Source organism: Python bivittatus, unplaced genomic scaffold (assembly GCF_059951505.1).
Source record: "Python bivittatus isolate LINGU-HERP-01145 unplaced genomic scaffold, Pbiv_v1 ctg000850_np1212, whole genome shotgun sequence".
NCBI classification, from domain to species: domain Eukaryota; kingdom Metazoa; phylum Chordata; class Lepidosauria; order Squamata; family Pythonidae; genus Python; species Python bivittatus.
This window is the reverse complement of record NW_028277112.1, coordinates 14628132-14643512: the sequence shown is the minus strand read 5'-3', so window position 1 is coordinate 14643512 and position 15381 is coordinate 14628132. Positions and strand designations below refer to the sequence as shown.

General features: G+C 38.2%; 1 long non-coding RNA gene across 1 annotated transcript; it reads right to left on the bottom strand.

Moving 5' to 3' along the window:
* Positions 1 to 3701: 3701 nt before the first annotated feature.
* On the bottom strand, positions 3702 to 14368 carry LOC148213774 (uncharacterized). The gene is made up of 3 exons (XR_015793872.1): positions 14233 to 14368; positions 7201 to 7336; positions 3702 to 4615 (listed from the first exon to the last, which is right to left on the bottom strand). It is a non-coding gene; the product is annotated as an uncharacterized LOC148213774 (long non-coding RNA).
* Between the last annotated feature and the right edge of the window lie 1013 nt (positions 14369 to 15381).

Here is a 15381-nt window from a genome sequence, read left to right as displayed (position 1 = left end):
GAAAAATAAAACAGGGTTTAAAAGAATAAAAAAAAGAATACACTAGATTTGCATATCATGAATACATTGTATTTTCAGTTTGCTTGACAATGATTTACTGAATCAATCACAACTAGCTAAGCCATAAGCTAAAACAAAATAAAGCACAAAATAAAGCATGGGTTAACAAAACCACAATGGCTAGATTCACATAATACAATAAGCTAAAACCAAGTCAATCACATAATGTTAAACAGACTCAAACATGAGAGCAAAAAAGCCCCATCCTTAATATTTCATGGGAGATTCCCCCACTTCTACATTTACACAATTTAGCACATATCTAAATCAAATATACTGAACAATTGTCTTGGTCTGCCCTACTCCAGAAACAAGCAGGAAGGCACATAGCCATCAAGAGAGGAGGCAAGGGGGAAAGTGAAGTCATATACATCATAACATCATCATGCAAATGATGTGAATTGTGTAATTTGCATTAGTCATGTCATGCAACTAACATCACATAATGCCTTGACATGGGTGATTTCATTGTGGCTTCTACCAGATACCTATCGCAAGGCAGTGTGATGGAAAGGCTTCTGCAAGCATTTGCAAAGAACACCAATAAATTTCCACATATCCTAAATTTCAATTCATCTTGAGCTCTTCCACATGGAATCTAACATGCTTCCCTCCATTCCATAAAGTGCTGTGGCACATAATGTTTCTGAGCATGTACTCAGTTATTAATCTGATGTTTCAGATTTATTATGTCATAATCAAGGTGGGCAGATAACTATCCCTAATGTCATGCCTTTCAGAAATTAGACCAGAAAAAGCCAGAAAATGTTGAGTTCAAATACATATAATAATACAAAATATTTTAAAGATCAACATTCAAAGAACCAAGCTCAGAGAACCCCAAAGACTCCACATTCAACTGAAACCAGAACCTTTTTTTGCTGGGATTAATGGATAGTCAATTAGAAAAGACCCATGGAAGTTTATTTTTATTCATGATTACTGCTGTGAGACTATATAATATGCAGAAAAATGGAAAGACTCTGAAATACTCACATCGGAGGATTGGTTGGTGAAGATGACAGAACTAGCAAGGATGGCAAAATTAACTTGTTTGATTAGAGAAAGATCAATAACTACATTTATTAATGACTGGAAACCCCTTATGGACTGTTTGCTGAAAAAAGAGAAAAATCAGTTTGTGATTTATGGGTTTGAGGATTAGAAAGGGTAGCTTATGGAAAGAAGGAAATGATGATGTAACCTTAGAGAGAGGGGGCAAAATATAAATGTATCTATAACTGCTGTCAAGATCAAAAGCCACTTCTTTAAAATCTTTCATTACCTTTTCCTTTTCCTTCCTTTTCTTTTTCCTTCCCTTCCCTTTTTTCTTTTTCTATATCTCTTTTTTACTTTCTTATTACTTTTCTTTATTCTTTTTTACTTCAAAATTTGTACTTTTTTAATTCTGTTGAAAAACTTCTTCAATAAAAATTATTTAAAAAAAAGAAAAAGAAATTAGACCTTTGAATGAATTAAGGCCTATTTGTTTTCTATATATTCTTTTTCATTCCTTTCCATACTCATTCCTATTCTGCTTGATGCAATAGTGTTAGCAGCCATAGCAAAAACAGGGGGTTTTTTCACACCTGTTTGATCATGTTTTCCATTGATGTTGTTCCTTTTACCAAAATATCCTGACAATCTATAAACAAGCAGACATACTGAGAAGAAGCACTGAGTAATATGTGAGACAGGTAAAAATTATAATGAATGTGAAGAGTCCACTTTGAAATTCAAAAGGGAGTTACACTGGATTTGACAAGTTAGCTGGGTGTTGCCTGTCTGAATTCCAAACATTGTATAAGAAGGGAGTGTCTTGAGTACCTTGCAAGGAAACATTTTTTATTCACTAAAAGCTAATTGGCTTGAGATAAATCATTTTCTTTAGCTAGAAGTAAACTTCTTCAGCTTTCTATCACTTGAAAAGAAAATAGGGGCTACAATAAGATGATTGAAAGATACCAGGAACCTGTCAAGAAAGTGAAAAAAAATAAAAATATAATTGAAAGTGAATTTGGATTTGATGATAAAGGAAATCATACAGTTAGGCCTGTTTATATCTGATATGTATTGTTTGGCAGTATTGTATTCGGTCCCTTTCCCTTTTTCTTTCTTTTCTGGACCCTATTTGGTAATAGGAGCTTACTTGGACTGATTAGATTTGCATAATCTCTACTGAATCATGATATGCAGTATTGATGATTGATAGGTTCACTGGCTGACTGACTCATGAATCTGCATGTTGGTATATGCTTTGCTTCTAATTCTACTTGCTATTGCCTATTTCTTGTAAGCTGCATACTTATCATGTAAGCAATACTATAAGAGTACTTAAATGCATTCTTTGCTTTTGTCTTGCTGTCTAAAACCGCACCAAGCTACTTACAGTGAACTTACTTACTGCTTTCTGAATGTATTATATGCACGAGTGTATGTGCTGGGCTAGGGGAGTTACAGCTCATAGAGGGGTTTATGAACTAGAGAGATGCAGAGATGACCTCTATATCCTAGACTTATCCATTTCAGGTGTCATCTTGCATAGCCAATATTAACAGAAGGTGCACAACATGGAGTGGGACTTTCAGGGAAGTTGGTTCTTATCTGCATGATTGATTGGAAGCAAACTGTGAAGACCTGCCCAGACCTAATAATATCATACATTGTGATACAATGAATTTATGACTACAAGAGGGAACAACTTGTTTGCCTACTGGCCCTACAGAAAAATCCAATACAAATATTATATATTAAGTTTTTTATTTATCATAATATAATCAATTTATATCCTTAGCAAGACATACTTGTAAAGTATAGCATACTTTAGGTCAGCTCTCAAAATTCCAAAAACATTAAAACTCTGCTCTGAACAAATAATTTTAGGAGCTAGAAGTAGTTTGAGTAATCCTCTGGTAATGAATTTATTATGACATAGGCTTTTTTTGGACTACATACTATGGACTACATTGCAAATATATCTAAACCCATGATTGGCAGAATCAGACTAAAGCAAACATAAACAAATTTAACCAGTTCAGTAGTGATGACATGTTGAAACTGGCTGGATTCACCTATTATTCTAACCCATAATGTGGTGGGTTTGGTTGTGGTTTTAGCACTGTGAGTGAATATGACTACTTTAATTTATAATCCATGATTGATAGCTTAGTGTTACAATGAAACTCATTATGATGTAGTTTACAAATTGTGGTTAAAGAAAACTATGGCTTACTGTGATACATGAACCCAACCACTCTCTGTAGAAATTGTGGGTGCATGTCCAGATGGATTTGGAGCTATCATAAAGCAGACTGTTTATCTCCCAGTGTATCTAAACCATGTTTTAACAGAGAAATAAATAGAAAGATAAATGCTACAAATTGTATAAAGATGTGAAATTTCTATGAACAGTAATCACAAATAATTTTATTATAAATTTTGCATTATGATGAATAATCATAATTAATCAGTCCACTATTTTGACATATTTATAAATTGCCTCTCTAATTACTGATATTCAAGGTGATATGCAAAATTTAGACAGACGTATTATCCTCAGTAATTCAGATTCAGAGCCACTAATGAAAACAGAGAGATGAAGACAATATTTCCAATAGTATCTTTTATTGTACAAGCTAGGTAAAAACAACACAACCAACTACCGGTTTCACCAGCCAAATCACACAAGGTTAAGGCAATAACCCCCTAACATGTACACCTAAAACAATTGTCAGCTTCCTTAGTTCTCATGCCACACCCATATTTGTGTGACTTGAAAAAGGCAAACATGAAACTGCAAAGGATGTTAATGTATAAAAAATTATGGGCTTTACATAAAATGACATAAAGGCAATAAGTTATACTGAATCAGACTAAAGGCCTACGTGCAGCATTCTGTTTTCACAATATCAGCCAGATGCCTATGGAAAGTTGACAAGCAAGACACAAGAACAATAATCCTCTCCTGCAATTAGACTCCCTGCAATTCTAGAGGTGGTGGTTGTGATTCCACATTGTGTTTAGCCATAATGTGGTTTGCTTCATTTTGGCTTAGCACAATGTGTGACTCCAGGCATTTTGGTTTGTAAACCATTATTTATGAGTTAATGCAATAAAGGAATCCAGCCATTCTATATTCACCACAAACAGTAGCACTGATAACCTTATCCTCCATGAATTTGTCTAATCTCCTTTGAAAGACATTCAAGTCATTGACTCTCACTGTTATATCTTGTGCTAGCAAAGTCTATATTAGAATACTTTCTAGTATAAAAAGAGTTCTAAAGATCAGAGTTTCTGAAAATGGAGCTGCATATAAATTGAATGAATAAATAAAAGCTAAATACATTTTGCACTCTGTGAAGTTAGTCAATTAGATGCCAGTGAATCAGGATTGACTTGTACTTCTTTAACTTGTCCTGATCCTCCCAGCCTTCAGCATCATGAGGTGATCCAGGTTTGTGTCTGAAGATGATCCCTTTCTCCACACGATGTAAACTTTTACAAATTCCATTCTTTTCACCATTTTCTTTTTCTGGGCTGACTTGACAATGAACTGGAAATGCATAGAATAATCCGTGTCAGTTGAGCTTTGTTTCAGGCAGCATTATGTCTTGAGTTGGCAAGTTATCATAGTACAGCATCTCCCAAAAGACATCTCTCAAAGCCTCTGGGACATAGTAAACATTTGGCCTAATGAGGAGCTATGTTGGAATGGTCCACCATGCGGTGTAACCTCCAATTGGTGGTAATTACTGTGGCCATTTCATACATTCCAATTGCTCAGATGTATGAACGGGACCCCAGAGTGTCTCACAAAAGCAATATCGAAGTGTCCCTGCTCTGTCTTAACTGTTTATTTCACCATTTTATTTAATGTAAAGAGCAATGAACTTTTTAACCTGGAATAAAAGTGAGTGCAGTAAATATGATCACTGATCAACTGCAGGGTCTTAGTGCATATGGCATCAGAAATGGGTAATAAATATAAAATATTAATGAAGGCATTGCTTCTCATAATGTGAGAAATACTTGAACCTGCATTTTTATATATATAAAAAAGCTCTACTTATGCATTCAATAAATATGTGTAATGCTCTGCAGTTCCACAGCTAACCTTGGCTAAACTCAAAAAGCTAAGCAGTTGGATCTGGTTAGTACCTGGATGAGAGGCCATGCCGCTGAAAAAAACATCCCAGAAAGCTGTAGTGGCAGCTAGTTTGGTCTTCTTGCCAAAAAAATCTGCATGAATGTGTCCATGTGGTCACCAAGAGTTGAGTTCAGCTTGAAGGCATCTTTTCCTCTTTGGACATTCTTGACACTCTGCTTAAATAACCAAGGTTTCAAGGATTTGGATTAAATTTGGATGAAAAGATGTTTCATGGAATTCAGTGGAACTCTTTGAAAGCAGAATGAGTTTGAATCTCCCAAAGCTTTATTATTGACTTAGAACTGAGTCAGGAGTCACAATACATAGCTCCTGAGATCTCTCAATGATCTCAAAGAGTCATTTAGTATTTTTTTTTATGTGACAGAAGGGAAATATTTAAAAATAGATCACTAGGAGCTAATCATATTAATTGTGTGTGTGTGTGTGTATGCACGCGCCTTTGGGTCAGTCTTGACTCCTGGTGACTGCCCGGACAAGTCCCTTACAGTGAAACCATTACATCTTACCTCTGAATATAGGTATTTGTTTATGTGTTGTTAAACATTTAAAATAAATACAAATGATTAAATCATATGGAATTAACTTTAACAGTGCTACAATTATAATATGTAGAATCTGTACCAAATGAATATACATGAGTACTAATTAAATTTAACTCTTTGGGGCAAGCTATGGCCCAGATATATTTCATTTATGTAATCAAATCATATTAATATACCAGACAATCTTCTAAATTACAATGCATTATATTTTGATTGCATATATAACTTGTCATTTACAATGGGCATTGCAATCCCTGCTTCATATACGCTGTTTTGTTCTTGCAATATACAGCAAATGATGAATCAGCGAGCATTCTGCAAACTGGCAGTGCTTTTGACATACCAGCCCTTTCATTTAGCATTTGTTTTGCAATTCAGTGAAAGGAAGGCCTGTGGTCTCTTGAACTTGTTTTATTTGAAGTTTATCACATTAAAGCATTTAGAACACTTAGCTTTTGTAGTATTTTCAATCCACCTGAAAACTCATGGCTTTTCCCACCTTTTAATCTTATTGGCAACATTAGCTACTGACAACATTCGGTCTTGTTATTATTTCTAGAAGATACATGAAATGAAGTCAGGGAAAAATCTGTAATGGGGCAAATCTTCAACTCTGAAGTTTATTCTTGTTTGGGTCACTTTTTAATTTAGGGTTGTGCTTGGCAAAATTGGTGGACCAGTATAATTTAGACTTTAGTTCTTTTAATTGCAATTGACTATAGTTCAGATTTAAAAGCTGACTGCTCCCCCTCCCTAAGACATTCAGCTTGCTGTGAGTCCAGAAGTAATGAGTCACCCATAGCTCTCCTCTGAATCATCTTCAATAAACAGCCTGATTAAATAGGTTTCGCTTGCCTCTAGAAAAGGCCATTGGCTGATTGAAAGGGGGGGATTAAAAAAGAAAAACAAAAAGAACCAGAAATTAAAGTTAGGGTTTCTTACAGCACCTGGCACGTTTTAGCACCTCCAAGTGAGAAAAATAAATGTAAGTTATCAGAAGAGAAGAAAGAAATTGGAAAATGTTTTTTCAGTATTCAGCTCTGCTACGGGTTTTGTTTTGTTTTTTCAGCTACTTGCTCTTTTTCCCTAAAGAAACAAGGTATGGAAGGTTTTCATACAACTTAGGATGTTAGGCCATGGTAAGCAAATAATTATGCATTAATGACAACAATGTCTTATTTTTTAATGCTTTTATATTTTATGACCTTTACAATACACACCTTTGTGAGAATGAGCCATGTCCTACCTATGACCAAACAATACAACCCAATGGATTACTTGACATCTCCTGCCTGTCAGTGACTTACCTGAGCTGGGAGGCAGGATAAGAGAACAAATCTAAAGTGGGTATCCTTGGGTTGACAACATGGACTTGACTGTCCAAATGTGAAGATGTTTCTGTTTCGAACCTCAGTACCAGTCTCCTACCTGTCAGATGGAATGAAATGTCCTCTTTTAATATGTTGCTGCTGCTTCTTTCCATATTGTTTCTGTTCCCAAACAGGAAAATCAAGGAAGGAAGAAATAGGTTCTTTCTAGTCATCTTAAGGTCTTGATCTTCATCCTGATTAGGAGATGGAGTATGGTAGATGCAATAATAGAATCTTCCTGCCTTGAAAAGCCTGCTTATCCAACTATCTTTCCCCCCTCCCTCACTTGACATACATAAATGTTCACAGCAGAATCCAATCACTAGATACCTGGTGGAATAATAGGGATTTTAAGAAAATTGGAGAGATTCAGAAAAAGGGCAACGGGGATGATAACACCTCTGAAGAAAGACTGAATAAGCCAGGCATGCTTAGTTTTGAGATGGGAAGACTTTGGAGGGATGTAAGAGCACTCTCCAAATAACTGAAAGGATGCTATACACAACAAGGTCACATCACCCCAGAGTGCAAGACATGGAATAATGAATTTAAATTACAAAAAGGCAGATTCAGTATGAATGTCAGGAAAAATTTCCAGAGGAGTTCAACTGTGGAATCCCTTACCTGGAGGTGGAGGGCTCCCCTTCACTCTGTTTAGGTCAGTGTTGTCCAAACCTGGCCACTTTAAGATGAGTGGACTTCAACTTCCAGAATTCCCCAGCCAGCATGGCTGGCTGGGGAATTCTGGGAGTTGAAGTCCACTCATCTTAAAATGGCAATGTTTGGACAACACTGGTTTAGCTGGAGATTAGACAGATTCCTGCACTGAGCAAAGGGTTAGACTCAGTGACCTAAATGCTTCCTTCTATTTGTATGATTCTATCAAGGTTAAGAGCATTGCTGACCAGTCTCTGTGGCTTTGCAATGTCTCATTGGCACATGGCCAGAGTGGACTGCCGCTTTTCGGTTTAGCGAATCAGGTGATCTTAGGAGCCAGTGAAGTAGTACTTGGCCTTTTATAAGTGATGACACTTACTACCTTAATAACTACGAACTCTGGTTATATTGCAGTCACAATTTCTGCTGGAAGGCACCCATTTAATCACAGTATTGAGGAATACAATTTCCTCTCTAGAAGACCATTGTGGGCTTTTTTAAAGTGATTACTTTAAATACATCCATTACCAACCCTATAAAAGCTGTGTGCCCTGCCATTCTGAACCACTTGAGCAGAGTTTTAAAGGACATCTCCCACTTTTGAGCAGTTCCTCATATTTCCAGTAATCTTTCCCATTTTCAAACAGATTTCCCATACTTTTTGTGCTTTCTTTCTCCAGGATAGTACACACTTCCTCAGCCACAACCCTGCTTCTTTACAATGCATCTACTACAGTCTTTATTTCCATTATATAAGGAGAAGGTCGAGTGACCGTGCTATAAGCATTGCACGAGTAGAAAATAAAATGCTGTATTTTTTAAAATGGCAAAATTCAGATAGAGAGACAAACTGCTTTGATAGCTAGGTTTAAACCTGGGCTCTTCTGCATCCAGAGCAGTATTTGACCACTGCCTGCGCCCCCACCCTTGTGAGGGTTCTCGCCAGTCAAATGACACCTGTTTGTGTTGATGCAGTTTGAGTGTCATCCTAACCTTGGAGCAGCTGCCAAGTTATACTAGTTAAAACTCTATAGGAGAAAATGAGGAAAGGGGACTGTCTCAATGCCTGGGTCTTTTTCAGAATGCAAAACTTCTGGGAATCATGCCACTTTAGTGTAACATGAGTGCCTTTCCTTCCTATCGCTGTTGAAGCACAAACACACTGATATAAACTCCTGAGCTCAGTAATCCTCTTCCATTCTAATATTACTTTGGCACAAGAATCCATGTTTTTGACCATGATTTTTTAATAAAGAATCACAGTTCAGGATATATTAACTCAGTATAAGAAATTAACGTTCATGCTTTTTAATAGCTCCTATGGGTGCACAGTTGGGAACAAATATGAAATACCACCTCCCCCCTCATTGCTAATAGCCAAAGGAACTCTCCTTTTAGATTAATGTCAACTTGAGACAAGTGATTGATGAGGGCCTTGGCAGGACTAATCATTCTTCTCCTACGTATTGGCCTGTTTGTATGGCATGCTTAAATAAGATCAGGTGAATTTAGGGAGTTGTATGAACAGCCCTATCCAGATAAATGAACCAAACTACTAATCCAGATGACCATTTTAGCCTGGATTAAAAAAAAAACACACATGGGCAGTTAGGAGCTAAAGCAACTGCTTATCATTATATCTGAACAGTTTAGCAGTATGGACTCTTCCCCCCACCCCAAGAGGAAGGCTTACAGGCTCACTGCAAATGTAACTTTTCTAAGAACTCTGTCTTTGGTGTTATTTGACTTTTCTTCGCAGTGGTCAAGGGAATGTGGAGGAAAAGGTGGTAACAGAGGACAGAAAAGGGGAGGTAAGCCATCTCCCCCAACTCGGTATACAGTGCTTCTGAATCAGATTGGCCCAATGCACTTTTTTTATTATTTTTCCTCCAACGGGATGAGTAACAAAACAGGAATTGAGTAGCCTCCCAGTATAGTTAGGAAGGTTGTCCCTAGTCCCCAAGTAGGATCTTCTATTGCATTCTTTAGATGCCTCTTGAAGATTCAAGTTTTCAACCCTATGAGAATGTCAGAGATTATTTTTGCATCCCTTCCGCCACCACCCCTTTCAATATAACTTTTATATTAACTGTTTTTAATTTGTTAAAATGATATTGCTGTAGTTAAATCATTTTGATTATCTACTAAAGTATACTACTTTAAAATTATCTCACATGGGAAATGAGGTAATACATCAATTAAATAAATAAATAAACAATAGCTTTACCCTTATCAGAGGACTAATGAACATATTCTGATTTCCTTGCCTCATAAGTTGTAGCTTGGAGTTCACAAACACTGTGTTCTTCCTTGCTCATCCAATTCCAGAAGGGGTGGCAATGTTTTGGGGGTTTGTTGTGGGGAGCATCACTCAGCTTCACAGGAAGGTTACAGGAGGCCTTCCAGAGATGGAGTAATATCTTTAGAGGGGGTACAGCTTTATGATTTACTTGCATTTCACAGCCTGAACAGTTTGTGGTTTGGATTTTAAAAGGAAGAAGTCATATGATTGGTGTCTGTCTGTTAGCAGTTTCAGATTTCTCCAGCCCCTAATTTGTAGAGAAGGAGGAGAAACTCTTTGCAATTTTGAACCTGGCAAATTTTGAGATGAGATGTGTTGTTGTTTAGTCGTTAAGTCGTGTCTGACTCTTCGTGACCCCATGAACCATATTGCGCCAGGCCTTCCTGTCCTTCACTGCCTCCCTGAGTTTGCTCAGTTTCATGCTCATTGCTTCAGTGATGCTATCTAACCATCTCATCCTCTGCCGTCCTCTTCTCCTTTTGCCTTCAATCTTTCCCAGCATCAGGGTCTTCTCCAAAGAGATCTCTCTTCGCATTAGGTAACCAAAATATCTGAGCTTGAGCTTCATTATCGATCCTTCCAATGAGCAATCAGGGTTGATTTCCTTTAAGATTGACTGGTTTGACCTCCTAGCAGTCCAGTGGACTGTCAAGAGTCTTCTCCAGCACCACAGTTCAAAGGCATCAATTCTTCGGCGCTCGGCCTTTTTTATGGTCCAGCTCTCACAGCCATACATTACTACTGGAAAAACCATAGCTTTGACTATGCAGATCTTTGTCGGCAAGGTGACGTCTCTGCTTTTTAATATGCTATCTAGGCTTGCCATAGCTTTCCTCCCAAGGAGCAAGCGTCTTTTAATTTCATGGCTGCAGTCTCCGTCTGCGGTGATCTTGGAGCCCAAATAAATGAAGTCTGTTACTGCTTCCATTTCTACCCCTTCTATTTGCCAGGAATTGATGGGTCCAGATGCCATGATCTTAGTTTTTTTAATGTTGAGTTTCAAGCCAGCTTTTGCACTCTCCTCTTTCACCCTCATCAAGAGGCTCTTTAGTTCTTCTTCACTTTCTGCCATTAGGGTGGTATCGTCCGCATATCTGATGTTGTTGATGATTCTCCCTGCAATCTTAATTCCGGCTTGTGATTCTTCCAGCCTGGCATTTCTCATGATGTACTCTGCATATAGGTTAAATAAGCAGGGTGACAGTATACAGCCTTGTCGTACACCTTTCCCTATTTTGAACCAATCGGTTGTTCCATGACCGGTTCTAACTGTTGCTTCTTGGCCCACATACAGATTTCTCAGGAGACAGGTAAGGTGGTCTGGTACTCCCATCTCTTTAAGAATTTGCCACAGTTTGTTGTGATCCACACAATCAAAGGCTTTTGCATAGTCAATGAAGCAGAAGTAGATATTTTTCTGGAACTCTCGTGCTTTCTCCATGATCCAGCGAATGTTGGCGATTTGATCTCTAGTTCCTCTGCCTCTTCGAAACCCAGCTTGTACATCCGGTAGTTCTCGGTTCATGTATTGCTGAAGCCTAGCTTGTAGGATTTTGAGCATAACCTTGCTAGCATGTGAGAGATGAGATGTACAAGTTCATTTTTTCAGAGTCAGTTGCTGACGTTTCTTTTTCGTAAAGGGAGAAAGCAATGCTTATTGTCATTTACAATTTTTCCAAGGCCATTATTTCTCTGAAGACATGAACTGCTTCTGTGCCCATTAGAAGGACATTTTCCTGCAGTTAAGATGAACAGGGTCCTGTTATTTTGCTTCTTCCCATATATGTGTTACTAGCTGCATTTTCTGTTTTAAAAGCTCCTTCTTCAATTAACATTTGTTCTACCACTTTTCTCTTTTCCTTTCTACTGTCCTCTCTGTGCTCTCACATTTTCTGTCACCTTCTTTTACATTTACACCCAATGCCAAAGCAAAAACAAAGGTCTGGGGAAATTAGGATATGCGTTGTTCTAATCCAAGTTGGGTTGCTATGCATTTAAACCACATCCATGCAGCTACTTTGCCCTGCTTCTCTCCCATCCCAGAACTGGTAGGGAATCAGGCTGCCCTAAATCATGCTGTCTCCACAGCTGGCAATTCATAAACTGAAGATGGATGAAATTCAATCTGTGAAATACCTACTTTAGACAGAGTGTCACAGGATTGCTTATCCTTCTTAAGAGCTCTGATCTGGAGGAGTTCTCTATTTCCTTCCTTTGGAGAACCTGTCCACAATCATTTGTTCCTGAGGACCCCCTCAGTATCTGTCATGAAATCCACAAATGCTATAAAAGAATTTGGAATTTATGGCAAACTTTCTATTTATACTAGCTGGAGAAGAATGCCAAGCAAGATTAAGGAATCTAATTGTCCCTCACATAAGAAGCAAGGACTCTAAGACTCCCACTACTACTCAGAGAAACAGTGAAACTGGCAGATAATTGATTTTCAGGGAAGTGTATCCATCATTAAAGATTAGACACTACATTCCTTGTGAATACATTTATAGGCATCTGCAACTAGCCATGGTGACACCAAAATGGTGAAATATAATATCACGATGCAGTGTCCATCCTTTCCTGCTTTCATCTCAATGTTGCACACAAGAACTTTGTTGCGAAATTACTGTGGGTAATTTCCAATTTATTCTGCACCCAGGACACTCCCTGTCAGCTCTTTTATCTGGATCAGAGTATGCACTCACACCAGTCAGCCCAGCTAGTGAAAAATATAGCTTGAGGTTTATTCATTAAACATCATCAAAGATCAAAAAGAGTTAACTGGCAAAAACAGGATAAAAGACAGGCAAAAACAGGGATGAACATGTACAGCAGGCAAGAATTAAATGGAGAAGACGACTTAATAATCATTTATCAATATTTCTATATGTCTTTCAAAAGGCAGAAACTTGCCAGAGCCATTTGAAACAATATGGTGGGCAATTAGCATGGACAGTCTCCAAGGGAGCAGCCTTGGTTATTCCAGCCTTAACCCTTTTAAGTATATATCAACAGAAGACTAGAGATGGAAAGTAGAGCCCTAATGATCCTTCTTTATTCTGTGCCATGAAGAAATATAATTTGGTGAACGAGGATGATGTAGCCAACATGCATAAAGAGTGATGTTTGTGTTGTGACATCACAGCACACTTTGTCATTTGCCTCCCCCCTCTACCCCCAGTCACCCATGAATACATGGCACATGCATGCAATTTTTTCAACAGTGTTACTGAAGTGGTTCACCATGGCATTCTTCTGGGCTGTTCTTTTCAAATTCCCAGTCTGGCCAATAGTCTGGTATTCCCTGGTGGTCTCCCATCCAATATCAAATAAGCCAGACCCTGCTTAGCTTTCAAGCTCATATATGAGCCAGTTTGCTCATTTGCAAGAGTCTGTTTCAATGCAATCAGAACCAAACAGCCCTAGTCCAGGCCAGTCCATTATCAAAACAAAAGAAAGATGGAAACTATTCCTCCTGTGCGAGAGAGGGAGGGAGGCTTCCAATCCATTGCATTGGGTGGGTGGGAGAAAAAGATGCAAGAATTTGAACACTGATTTCACTTTAAATAGCACTTGGATTTAACACACAGTAGTCCCTAGAATGCTTTCATAATAACTTTGTTAGTTACATTATAGTAAATCTTATCAGAAACTCCTGTATCTTTGAATGCCTCTTTATGTTTCCAGTATGGCTTGCTGCCTGCTGATGGTCTTCTGGAGGTTCGCAGCACAGAAGTACCAGTTTTATAATCAGATAAACTTCCAATCCCTTTTGCCCAGGGATTCTGATATTCCTTTTCATTTGCTCTCATCTGCATCTTTGAAGCCATGGAGTTTCAGGGAATATCCTTATTCATTCACAACCCTCCCTTCACTGTATATTTCATTCTCCTCTGTATTAATTTACATTTCATTAGGAAACCATATTCAAAATCCTGCCCCCCTTTTGTACCCAAAAATAAATACTTTGATACAAGGGTTATACAGCCTCATTGTGCAATTACTGGGAAACATTCTAAGCCAGTGTGCTAGCAGAAATATTTAGAATGAGAACCTCAACCCCCCTCCTCATTTCTATTATTATTCTTTAAAATATAATTCTTTTTGTCCTTTGAGTCATTTTCTTGCTGTTACCTCTTCCATGATCCATTTGTCTTCATTTTCTTCTCTGTGAGCACCTTTCCATAAAGCCTTATCTTCTTTAGCAAGTCTAGTAGATACTACATGCAAATAATCTGGCCCTCTATACTAAAGAAAAGTAACAGAAAACATCTTCCTTGTGGAATTTGCTGGGAGTTGAATGGATCACTAGGAGAAAAATCCAAAGCTTGAGATAACTGGTCATCCTGTTAAAGAAAGCTACAAAAAAGGAAGTGGAAATAATTAAGCTTCAGCGACAGAAGGCAAAATCCATCCTAGAAGAGACAACCCAGAACTTGTATGGTTTCAGGTGCCCTCTGGTGGTTCTTTGTTTGTTGTTTAAACAGTTTAAATACTCTTCAGCAATTCAGAGAGAAGAGCTGCAGTTCTGATGGATTTAGTGAGACTTCTAAATAGGTGTCTATCATAGTGCATTTTTTCAATGGGAAGATGGGCACCAGGCTACTTAATCAAATCAAATTGTTGTTATGGTCATAGACCAGCATAATCATCTACATGATCATATCAAAGCCAAGTTTGTGGCCATTCCTATGCATGTCACAGGCATTTCATCCCTTGAACCTGATTCATGCTGAAGGCCAGCTTGTGGTATAACTTTATGGCTTCCGTGTCAGGGTGTGCAGCGTACTCCATGCAGTGGTACTCCATGCAGTGGTGCTCCATGAGTTAGACAAAATAAACAGTCCACAGTCCAGTGTAGAAAACTTGCACACAAACATTTACTGTACAATATATACAGAATGTACACCAACCTGCAAATCCCTAATTACTCCCCAGAACCCCAACACCAGACACAACTCCTATCACCAGCCACACAATAACCCATGGTGCACTTTGCTATATACAGTGGTTTGTGCTGTGTCATGCTGCCAAACCCTACAGGTGTGTGCTCTGGGTGGGTTCCAGGGATTGCAAACACAGTCAAGCTGTGCTCTGTCCATATTCTCACTGAGAAATTCTTTACTCGAGGGTAACACCCTGACATTCTGCACTTTCTTGCAATCCTTAGAGGTGAAGCTCTCAGAATTAGGCTTGCCTGAGAATCATAATGTTTAGTCTAGCATTTTTCTCCTTAGGAAAAAAACCTTGGTCCAGGCTGTTTGCCTGGTGTGATATAAAGGC